This window comes from Euprymna scolopes, chromosome 24, assembly GCF_053919585.1.
Source record: "Euprymna scolopes isolate OS-2025 chromosome 24, ASM5391958v1, whole genome shotgun sequence".
NCBI classification, from domain to species: domain Eukaryota; kingdom Metazoa; phylum Mollusca; class Cephalopoda; order Sepiida; family Sepiolidae; genus Euprymna; species Euprymna scolopes.
Genome location: NC_136505.1, coordinates 98,563,568 through 98,576,620, shown reverse-complemented (window position 1 = coordinate 98,576,620; position 13,053 = coordinate 98,563,568). Strand labels below are relative to the sequence as shown.

Sequence of the window (13,053 nt, the reverse complement as noted above, 5' to 3'; positions counted from 1 at the left end):
ATTTGAAAATTTGTATATTGGGTATTCAGACATATGGAAATATATCTAGCATAATCGATCTATTATATCTATAAAAGTCAGAATGTTTGCGTGTGGTTGTGTGTGTAAGATTGCGAGAGAGAGAGAGAGAGAACAATTCTCAACCTATCTATTCAATAAATTTGTTATCTACAGATTTGACCATTTGTATATAGGGTATTCAGACATATGGAAATATATCCAGCATAATCTATCTATTATATCCATAAAAGTGAGAATGTGTGCGTGTGAGAGAGAGAGAGAGAGAGAGAGAGTAAGTACAATTCTCACCCTATATATTCAACAAATTTTTTATCTACCGATTAGAAAATTTGTATATAGGGTATTCAGACATATGGAAATATATCTAGCATAATCTATCTATTATATCTAGAAAAGTGAGAATGTGTGTGAAAGAGAGAGAGAGAAGAGAGAGAGAGAGAACAATTCTCAACCTATATATTCAACTAATTTTTATGTACGGATCTGAAAATTTGTATACAGGGTATTCAGACATATGGAAATATATCTAGCATAATCTATTATATCTATAAAAGGTAGAATGTGTGTGTGTGTGTGTGAGTGAGTGAGTGAGTGAGTGAGTGAGAGAGAGAGAGAGAGAGAGAACAATTCTCAACCTATATACTCAACAAATTTTGTATCTACAGATTTGATAATTTGTATATAGGGTATTCAGACATAAGGAAATATATCTAGCATAATCTATCTATTATATCTATAAAAGTGAGAATGTGTGTGAAAGAGAGAGAGAGAGAACAATTCTCAACCTATATATTCAACAAATTCTATCTTTACAGATTTGAAAATTTGTATATAGGGTATTCAGACATTTGGAAATATATCTAGCATAATCTATTATATCTATAAAAGTGAGAATGTGTGTGTGAGAGAGAGAGAAAGAACAATTCTCAACCTATATACTCAACAAATTTTTTATCTACAGATTTAAAAATTTGTATATAGGGTATTCAGACATATAGAAATATATCTAGCATAACCTATCTATTATAGCTATAAAATGACCATGTGTGTGTGTGTGAGAGAGAGAGAGTCAGAGAGAGAGAGAGAACAATTTTCAGCTTGTGTGTGTGTGAGAAAGAGAGAGAGAGAAAGAGAGGAAGGAAAATTCTCACCCTATATATTCAACAAATTTTTTATCTACATATTAGAAAATTTGGATATAGGGTATTCAGACGTATGGAAATATATCTAGCATAATCTATCTATTATATCTATAAAAGTGAGAATGTGTGTGTGAGAGAGAGAGAAAGAGAGAGAGAGAGAACAATTCTCAACCTATATATTCAACTAATTTTTTATCTACAGATTTGAAAATGTGTATATTGGGTATTCAGACATATGTAAATATATCTGGCATAATCTATGTATTATATCTATAAAAGTGTGAATGTGAGTGATGGAAAGAGCAAAAAATTCTCAACCTATATAACCTATAAAAGTGAGAATATGTGTGAGAGAGAGAGAGAGAGAGAACAATTCTCAACCTATATATTCCACACATTTTTGGGCACAGATTTGGAAATTTGTATATAGTGTAGGCAGACATATAGAAATATATCTAGCATAATCTATCTATTATATCTATAAAAGTGAGAACTTGTGTGTGTGTGAGAGAGAGAGAGAACAATTCTTAACCTACATACTCAACAAATTTTTTACCTACAGTTTAGAAAATTTGTATATAGGGTATTCAGACATATTGAAATATATCTAGCATAATCTATCTATTATAACTACAAAAGTTAGAATGTGTGTGTGTGAGAGAGAGAGAGAGAACAATTCTAAACCTATATATTCAACAAATTTTTTATCTACAGATTTGAAACTTTGTATATAGGGTATTCAGACATATGGAAATATATCTAGCATAATCTATCTATTTTATCTATAAAAGTGAGAATGCGTGTGTGTGAGATAGCGAGAGAGAGAGAGAGAAAAAGAGAGAGATAAAAATTCTCAACCTATACATTCAACAAATTTTTTATCCACAGATTTGAACATTTGTATATAGGGTGTTCAGACATATAGAAATATATCTAGCATAATCTATCTATTATATGTATAAAAGTGAGAATGTGTGTGATAGAGAGAGAGAGAACAATTCTCAACCTATATACTCAACAAATTTTTTATCTACAGATTTGAAAATTTGTATATAGGGTATTCAGACATATGGAAATATATCTAGCATAATCTATTATATCTATAAAAGTGAGAATGTGTGTGTGTGTGTGAGAGAGAGAGAGAGAGAGAGAGAGAGAGAACAATTCTCAACCCATATACTCAACAAATTCTTTATCTACAGATTTTAAAATTTGTATATAGAGTATTCATACAAATAGAAATATATCTAGGATAATCTTTCTATTATATCTATAAAAGTGAGAATGTGTGTGTGTGTGAGCGAGAGAGAGAGAGAGAGAGAGAGAGAACAGTTCTCAACCTATACATTCAACAAATTTTTATATATAGGGTATTCAGAAATATCGAAATATATCTAGCATAATCTATTATATCTTTAAAAGTTAGAATGTGTGTGTGTGAGAGATAGAGAGAACAATTCTCAACCTATGCACTCTACAAATTTTTTATCTACAAATTAGAAAATTTGTATATAGGGTATTCACACATATGGAAATATATCTAGCATAATCTATCTATTATATCTATAAAAGTTAGAATGTGTGTGTGAGGTAGCCAGAGAGAGAGAGAGAGAGAGTAAGAACAATTTTCAACCTATATATTCAACAAATATTTGATCTACAAATTAGAAAATTTGTATATAGGGTATTCAGACATATGGAAATATATCTAGCATAATCTATCTATTATATCTCTAAAATTGAGAATGTGTGTGTGAGAGAGAGAGAGAGAACAATTTTCAACCTATATACTCAACAAATTTTTTTATCTACAGATTTGAAAATTTGTATATAGGGTATTCAGACATATGGAAATATATCTAGAGTAATCTATCTATTATATCTATAAAAGTGAGAATGCGTGTGTGTGTGAGAGAGAGCGACACAGAACAATTCTCAACCTATATATTCAACAAATTTTTTATGTACAGATCTGAAATATCACATTTGTATAGAAGTAGAAATCTTGATACCTACTCTGATACCTAATAAAAGAAAGGACACTCTTTAGGGCGGATTTTGATTATAACAAGTCACTAATTAGAAATTATAATAAACATTCAAATAATTTAAGAATTTTACCAAAATAAAATTGCATGGTAATCACCCAATTTCTGCCACAAATTTTTGATTGGCAGAACTCATAAACATAAAATATATATTTTCTAATTACATCTTTTTTTTTTCTTTTTACATAATCTGGTTTGATGTTTTCCCAAATATTCAAATCACTATATTTTGCTGCTTAATATCAAATACAGCAACTGAGTTATTTTTATGCATCAAACAATTACATTTTCTCATTCATCCAAACTAATCACTGAACATCAATTTCATATTTTCTTCACTAAAATATTACTGTGCTTGATGTCATCAAGTGGAGCGGATCATTTTTTTTTCATTTGTTCACACATTTTTCCAATTTATATATATTTTAAAGATTCTTAGCCTATGTCATTGCATACCAATCTGTTTATTAAAAGTTAAGGTTCACTGTAAACACATATGTTACACCAAAATAAAAACGCTTCAGATAATGTCTTGATATTCAATTCAGTTTCTCACATGACATCTTATGAAGTTAGTAGAAATGTTACAGACTTTTGAATCTCAAACACTTTCAATACTGTGCACTGATATTTTCTTTTTTGCAATATAAGCACATTCATGATTTTTTTTACAAACGTTAAAAACTTTCACATTGTGTAGCAATATACTGAAACAATTATAAAAATATTTGTTTTTATTTTGAATGATGCAGGGCATCTGAAGAGAGATTTTTCTAACAAAATGAAAGTATAATTTTTAGCAATAGGTATCTAGGAAAAGGCCACTACATATGTTATAAGTTCCAAATTTCCACAACCTGGCAAATACTGGTACATGCTAGCAAATTTAGATTTGCAATTACAAAATATGATTCTAATTTTTTCCTTTGCTCTTTATTCTAACACTACACTAAGTTTACTGTGTTATTTCGCTACAGTTGATATTGTGTAGAACAATATGAAAATCATAGTGAACAATGCATTCAACAAAATTTCACACACATTTCTAGATACCTATATCTAATAAGTTCAAAAGAAAGGACACACTTAGGGAGGTATTTTGGTGGTCAAGTCACTAAAAAGAGATTAGCTGGTTTCCCGGCATAGCCCAGGATATAATAAAGATTGACTGAAATACATGTTCTAGCTGGTTTCTAGGCGTTGCCAGGGATGTAATATAGACACATTATGTTGTATATTACCTGTTCTCTTCTCCCTAAGGTAAAACAATTTCATATACATGCTGTAAATTACCTATGCTAGGGATAAAACATGAACAATATCAGTCCTAGGGTAGATAAAACAAATAATACATAGAGATGAAAGATTCCTCTCCCCTAAGAATCAAACATATGTTCAATATCTGCTTTTGTTTTTTCATTGTTTATACGGTCCCGAGCAACGCCGGGTAGCCCTGCTAGTCTTCTATATATATAAAAGGCAAAAATCGGTGTGTATGTATGTATGTATGTATGTATGTTTGTTTGTAACGCTAAAACTTTTGAAAGACGGAACCAGAGTTGACAAATTTGGTATCATATTGCACCTTGATCACCCGGATGACAAATATCGAAATTTCACGTCAAACGGACCAGTAGAAAGGGGTCAACTGATCGTTTTTCTCCTAGGGGGGCCCCCCAAAAAACCTGTCATTTTAACGTTATTCAATACGTGTCACGTGACGTGACGTCAGCTCAAACTTTTGACAGACACAACCAAAGTTGACAAATTATGTATCATATTGAACCTTGATCACCCGCATGACAAATATCGAAATTCCACACCAAACGGACCATTAAAAGGGGGTGAACTGATCATTTCTCTCCTAGGGGGGCCCCCCAAAAAACCTGTCATTTTAATGTTAATATTACATAATCCAAAAACGCTTAGTCATGTCACGTGACGTGACGTCAACATCCAGTAATGGCGAACAAATGTAAACAAACACTTTGTTTTACCGATACTTTTGTAATTTCTCTTCTGCTTTGTTCTAGAGATTATTAAACTCCATGACAATGTCTCCAACGTAATTAACTGGTTAAAAATAGTATTTATACAAGAGTTTTAACGAAAAATATCAGGAAAAAATGTACAGGAATAAAAAAAAATTCAGCTTTCAAAATATTCGTCGATAAAAAAACCGATCTTTATATTTACGCTAGCCATTTTGTATATTACCACGTGACCTGCTATCTCTTAAACTGGAGGGGGGGGGATCCACTTGAATCCAACAAAACCAGTAATTTTTTTTTTCTATTATATATACATCATTTTCTATAAAATTAAGTGTAGACTTTATAATTAAAACAAAAAATGTTATTCATACTAAAAAAAAAAACGCTTAGTCATGTCACGTGACGTGCCGTCAACATCCACTAATGGCGAACAATTGTACCTATTTACTATGCCTCCCCACGGGACAGAGTTAGACACCAGGGTCGTTTTTTAACGTGGAGAAAAGGTACAAAAATAAAAATTGTCTCAGTCGTGGAGGATTTCTCCTCCACCGAAAGAGAACAAGAAATAGAAGTGCAGCATCTGAAGAACAGATACTACACTTTGATCTTGACCAAAAGGCCAAGAATGCGAACAATTGTAAATAACAACTTTTTTCACAAAACCAACACCGTCTTTCTTTTTTTTCTCTCTCTTTCTCTCTCTCACCCACTTACTCTTCCCTCTCTCTCACCCTCTTTCTCTTGACGTCACACCACTGTTAAACTGTGGGGGGGGGAACACATTCCCAGGCATTATCTCCTATAGATGCACATTTTATTAGAAATTCAGCTTTCAAAATATTAGACGATAATAAAAATATAAAACCAACACCCTCTTTCTCTTTTCTCTCTCTCTCACCAACTTACTCTTCTCTCTCTCTCACCCTCTTTCTCTTGACCTCCTACTACTGTTAAACTGTGTGTGTGTGGGGGGGGGAAGAGGCAGCTTGAAAACCAACAAAAACAGTGCACAGTTTCCCAAGCATTTGGGGTGGGAAGGGGGGGAAGAAGCCGAGCGCACAGTTTCGTGTGAGAGAGAGAGAACAATTCTCAACCTATATACTCAACAAATTTTTTATCTACAGATTTGAAAGTTTGTATATAGGGTATTCAGACATATGGAAATATATCTAGCATAATCTATCTATTATATCTATAAAAGTGAAAATGTGTGTGTGTGAGGTAGCCAGAGAGAGAGAGAGAGAGAGAGAGAGAGAGAGAGAGAGAGAGAGAGAGAGAGAGAGAGAGAGAGAGACAACAATTCTCAACCTATATATTCAATACATTTTTTATCTACAGATTTGAAAATTTGTATATAGGGTATTCAGACATATGGAAATATATCTAGCATAATCTATCTATTATATCTATAAAAGTGAAAATGTGTGTGTGTGTGTGTGTGTGTGCGTAAGAGAGAGAGAGAGAACAATTCTCAACCTATATACTCAACGTATTTTTATCTACGGATTTTAAACTTTGTATATAGGGTATTCAGACATATAGAAATATATCTAGCATAATCTATACATTATATCTATAAAAGTGAGAATGTGAGTGTGTGAGAGAGAGAGAACAATTCTCAACCTATATATTCAACAAATTTTTTACCTACAGATTTGAAAATTTGTATATTGGGTATTCAGACATATGGAAATATATCTAGCATAATCGATCTATTATATCTATAAAAGTCAGAATGTTTGCGTGTGGTTGTGTGTGTAAGGTTGCGAGAGAGAGAGAGAGAACAATTCTCAACCTATCTATTCAATAAATTTGTTATCTACAGATTTGACCATTTGTATATAGGGTATTCAGACATATGGAAATATATCCAGCATAATCTATCTATTATATCCATAAAAGTGAGAATGTGTGCGTGAGAGAGAGAGAGAGAGAGAGAGAGAGAGAGAGAGAGAGAGAGAGAGAGAGAGAGAGAGTAAGTACAATTCTCACCCTATATATTCAACATATTTTTTATCTACCGATTAGAAAATTTGTATATAGGGTATTCAGACATATGGAAATATATCTAGCATAATCTATCTATTATATCTAGAAAAGTGAGAATGTGTGTGAAAGAGAGAGAGAGAAGAGAGAGAGAGAGAACAATTCTCAACCTATATATTCAACTAATTTTTATGTACAGATCTGAAAATTTGTATACAGGGTATTCAGACATATGGAAATATATCTAGCATAATCTATTATATCTATAAAAGGTAGAATGTGTGTGTGTGTGTGTGAGTGAGTGAGTGAGTGAGTGAGAGAGAGAGAGAGAACAATTCTCAACCTATATACTCAACAAATTTTGTATCTACAGATTTGATAATTTGTATATAGGGTATTCAGACATAAGGAAATATATCTAGCATAATCTATCTATTATATCTATAAAAGTGAGAATGTGTGTGAAAGAGAGAGAGAGAGAACAATTCTCAACCTATATATTCAACAAATTCTATCTTTACAGATTTGAAAATTTGTATATAGGGTATTCAGACATTTGGAAATATATCTAGCATAATCTATTATATCTATAAAAGTGAGAATGTGTGTGTGAGAGAGAGAGAAAGAACAATTCTCAACCTATATACTCAACAAATTTTTTATCTACAGATTTAAAAATTTGTATATAGGGTATTCAGACATATAGAAATATATCTAGCATAACCTATCTATTATATCTATAAAATGACCATGTGTGTGTGTGTGAGAGAGAGAGAGAGTCAGAGAGAGAGAGAGAACAATTTTCAGCTTGTGTGTGTGTGAGAAAGAGAGAGAGAGAAAGAGAGGAAGGAAAATTCTCACCCTATATATTCAACAAATTTTTTATCTACATATTAGAAAATTTGGATATAGGGTATTCAGACGTATGGAAATATATCTAGCATAATCTATCTATTATATCTATAAAAGTGAGAATGTGTGTGTGAGAGAGAGAGAAAGAGAGAGAGAGAGAACAATTCTCAACCTATATATTCAACTAATTTTTTATCTACAGATTTGAAAATGTGTATATTGGGTATTCAGACATATGTAAATATATCTGGCATAATCTATGTATTATATCTATAAAAGTGTGAATGTGAGTGATGGAAAGAGCAAAAAATTCTCAACCTATATAACCTATAAAAGTGAGAATATGTGTGAGAGAGAGAGAGAGAGAGAGAACAATTCTCAACCTATATATTCCACACATTTTTGGGCACAGATTTGGAAATTTGTATATAGGGTAGGCAGACATATAGAAATATATCTAGCATAATCTATCTATTATATCTATAAAAGTGAGAACTTGTGTGTGTGTGTGTGTGTGAGAGAGAGAGAGAACAATTCTTAACCTACATACTCAACAAATTTTTTACCTACAGTTTAGAAAATTTGTATATAGGGTATTCAGACATATGGAAATATATCTAGCATAATCTATCTATTATAACTACAAAAGTTAGAATGTGTGCGTGAGAGAGAGAGAGAGAACAATTCTAAACCTATATATTCAACAAATTTTTTATCTACAGATTTGAAACTTTGTATATAGGGTATTCAGACATATAGAAATATATCTAGCATAATCTATCTATTTTATCTATAAAAGTGAGAATGCGTGTGTGTGAGATAGCGAGAGAGAGAGAGAAAAAGAGAGAGATAAAAATTCTCAACCTATACATTCAACAAATTTTTTATCCACAGATTTGAACATTTGTATATAGGGTGTTCAGACATATAGAAATATATCTAGCATAATCTATCTATTATATGTATAAAAGTGAGAATGTGTGTGTGTGTGAGAGAGAGGACAATTGTCAACCTATGTATACAACAAATTTTTTATCTACAGATTTCAAAATTTGTATATTGGGCATTCAGACACATTTCAATATATCTGGCATAATCTGTCTATTATATCTATAAAAGTGAGAATGTGTGTGATAGAGAGAGAGAGAACAATTCTCAACCTATATACTCAACAAATTTTTTATCTACAGATTTGAAAATTTGTATATAGGGTATTCAGACATATGGAAATATATCTAGCATAATCTATTATATCTATAAAAGTGAGAATGTGTGTGTGTGTGTGAGAGAGAGAGAGAGAGAGAGAACAATTCTCAACCCATATACTCAACAAATTCTTTATCTACAGATTTTAAAATTTGTATATAGAGTATTCATACAAATAGAAATATATCTAGGATAATCTTTCTATTATATCTATAAAAGTGAGAATGTGTGTGTGTGTGAGCGAGAGAGAGAGAGAGAGAGAGAGAACAGTTCTCAACCTATACATTCAACAAATTTTTATATATAGGGTATTCAGAAATATCGAAATATATCTAGCATAATCTATTATATCTTTAAAAGTTAGAATGTGTGTGTGTGAGAGATAGAGAGAACAATTCTCAACCTATGCACTCTACAAATTTTTTATCTACAAATTAGAAAATTTGTATATAGGGTATTCACACATATGGAAATATATCTAGCATAATCTATCTATTATATCTATAAAAGTTAGAATGTGTGTGTGAGGTAGCCAGAGAGAGAGAGAGAGAGAGTAAGAACAATTTTCAACCTATATATTCAACAAATATTTGATCTACAGATTAGAAAATTTGTATATAGGGTATTCAGACATATTGAAATATATCTAGCATAATCTATCTATTATATCTCTAAAATTGAGAATGTGTGTGTGAGAGAGAGAGAGAGAGAACAATTTTCAACCTATATACTCAACAAATTTTTTTATCTACAGATTTGAAAATTTGTATATAGGGTATTCAGACATATGGAAATATATCTAGAGTAATCTATCTATTATATCTATAAAAGTGAGAATGCGTGTGTGTGTGAGAGAGAGCGACACAGAACAATTCTCAACCTATATATTCAACAAATTTTTTATGTACAGATCTGAAATATCACATTTGTATAGAAGTAGAAATCTTGATACCTACTCTGATACCTAATAAAAGAAAGGACACTCTTTAGGGCGGATTTTGATTATAACAAGTCACTAATTAGAAATTATAATAAACATTCTAATAATTTAAGAATTTTACCAAAATAAAATTGCATGGTAATCACCCAATTTCTGCCACAAAATTTTGATTGGCAGAACTCATAAACATAAAATATATATTTTCTAATTTCATCTTTTTTTTTCTTTTTACATAATCTGGTTTGATGTTTTCCCAAATATTCAAATCACTATATTTTGCTGCTTAATATCAAATACAGCAACTGAGTTATTTTTATGCATCAAACAATTACATTTTCTCATTCATCCAAACTAATCACTGAACATCAATTTCATATTTTCTTCACTAAAATATTACTGTGCTTGATGTCATCAAGTGGAGCGGATCATTTTTTTTTCATTTGTTCACACATTTTTCCAATTTATATATATTTTAAAGATTCTTAGCCTATGTCATTGCATACCAATCTGTTTATTAAAAGTTAAGGTTCACTGTAAACACATATGTTACACCAAAATAAAAACGCTTCAGATAATGTCTTGATATTCAATTCAGTTTCTCACATGACATCTTATGAAGTTAGTAGAAATGTTACAGACTTTTGAATCTCAAACACTTTCAATACTGTGCACTGATATTTTCTTTTTTGCAATATAAGCACATTCATGATTTTTTTTACAAACGTTAAAAACTTTCACATTGTGTAGCAATATACTGAAACAATTATAAAAATATTTGTTTTTATTTTGAATGATGCAGGGCATCTGAAGAGAGATTTTTCTAACAAAATGAAAGTATAATTTTTAGCAATAGGTATCTAGGAAAAGGCCACTACATATGTTATAAGTTCCAAATTTCCACAACCTGGCCAATACTGGTACATGCTAGCAAATTTAGATTTGCAATTACAAAATATGATTCTAATTTTTTCCTTTGCTCTTTATTCTAACACTACACTAAGTTTACTGTGTTATTTCGCTACAGTTGATATTGTGTAGAACAATAAGAAAATCATAGTGAACAATGCATTCAACAAAATTTCACACACATTTCTAGATACCTATATCTAATAAGTTCAAAAGAAAGGACACACTTAGGGAGGTATTTTGGTGGTCAAGTCACTAAAAAGAGATTAGCTGGTTTCCCGGCATAGCCCAGGATATAATAAAGATTGACTGAAATACATGTTCTAGCTGGTTTCTAGGCGTTGCCAGGGATGTAATATAGACACATTATGTTGTATATTACCTGTTCTCTTCTCCCTAAGGTAAAACAATTTCATATACATGCTGTAAATTACCTATGCTAGGGATAAAACATGAACAATATCAGTCCTAGGGTAGATAAAACAAATAATACATAGAGATGAAAGATTCCTCTCCCCTAAGAATCAAACATATGTTCAATATCTGCTTTTGTTTTTTCATTGTTTATACGGTCCCGAGCAACGCCGGGTAGCCCTGCTAGTCTTCTATATATATAAAAGGCAAAAATCGGTGTGTATGTATGTATGTATGTATGTATGTTTGTTTGTAACGCTAAAACTTTTGAAAGACGGAACCAGAGTTGACAAATTTGGTATCATATTGCACCTTGATCACCCGGATGACAAATATCGAAATTTCACGTCAAACGGACCAGTAGAAAGGGGTCAACTGATCGTTTTTCTCCTAGGGGGGCCCCCCAAAAAACCTGTCATTTTAACGTTATTCAATACGTGTCACGTGACGTGACGTCAGCTCAAACTTTTGACAGACACAACCAAAGTTGACAAATTATGTATCATATTGAACCTTGATCACCCGCATGACAAATATCGAAATTCCACACCAAACGGACCATTAAAAGGGGGTGAACTGATCATTTCTCTCCTAGGGGGGCCCCCCAAAAAACCTGTCATTTTAATGTTAATATTACATAATCCAAAAACGCTTAGTCATGTCACGTGACGTGACGTCAACATCCAGTAATGGCGAACAAATGTAAACAAACACTTTGTTTTACCGATACTTTTGTAATTTCTCTTCTGCTTTGTTCTAGAGATTATTAAACTCCATGACAATGTCTCCAACGTAATTAACTGGTTAAAAATAGTATTTATACAAGAGTTTTAACGAAAAATATCAGGAAAAAATGTACAGGAATAAAAAAAAATTCAGCTTTCAAAATATTCGTCGATAAAAAAACCGATCTTTATATTTACGCTAGCCATTTTGTATATTACCACGTGACCTGCTATCTCTTAAACTGGAGGGGGGGATCCACTTGAATCCAACAAAACCAGTAATTTTTTTTTTCTATTATATATACATCATTTTCTATAAAATTAAGTGTAGACTTTATAATTATAACAAAAAATGTTATTCATACTAAAAAAAAAAAACGCTTAGTCATGTCACGTGACGTGACGTCAACATCCACTAATGGCGAACAATTGTACCTATTTACTATGCCTCCCCACGGGACAGAGTTAGACACCAGGGTCGTTTTTTAACGTGGAGAAAAGGTACAAAAATAAAAATTGTCTCAGTCGTGGAGGATTTCTCCTCCACCGAAAGAGAACAAGAAATAGAAGTGCAGCATCTGAAGAACAGATACTACACTTTGATCTTGACCAAAAGGCCAAGAATGCGAACAATTGTAAATAACAACTTTTTTCACAAAACCAACACCGTCTTTCTTTTTTTTCTCTCTCTCACCCACTTACTCTTCCCTCTCTCTCACCCTCTTTCTCTTGACGTCACACCACTGTTAAACTGTGGGGGGGGGAACACATTCCCAGGCATTATCTCCTATAGATGCACATTTTATTAGAAATTCA

The 13,053-nt window shown here is 31.8% G+C and overlaps 1 protein-coding gene and 2 pseudogenes across 1 annotated transcript in view; all 3 read right to left on the bottom strand.

Annotated features, from left to right (window-relative positions):
- Window positions 1-13,053, bottom strand: part of LOC145246859 (matrilin-1-like) — a 163,622-nt gene that overhangs the window by 40,521 nt on the left and 110,048 nt on the right. The gene's annotated exons all lie outside the window — the stretch shown is intronic.
- On the bottom strand, window positions 5,707-5,840 carry LOC145246999 (U2 spliceosomal RNA; annotated as a pseudogene).
- On the bottom strand, window positions 12,734-12,867 carry LOC145246998 (U2 spliceosomal RNA; annotated as a pseudogene).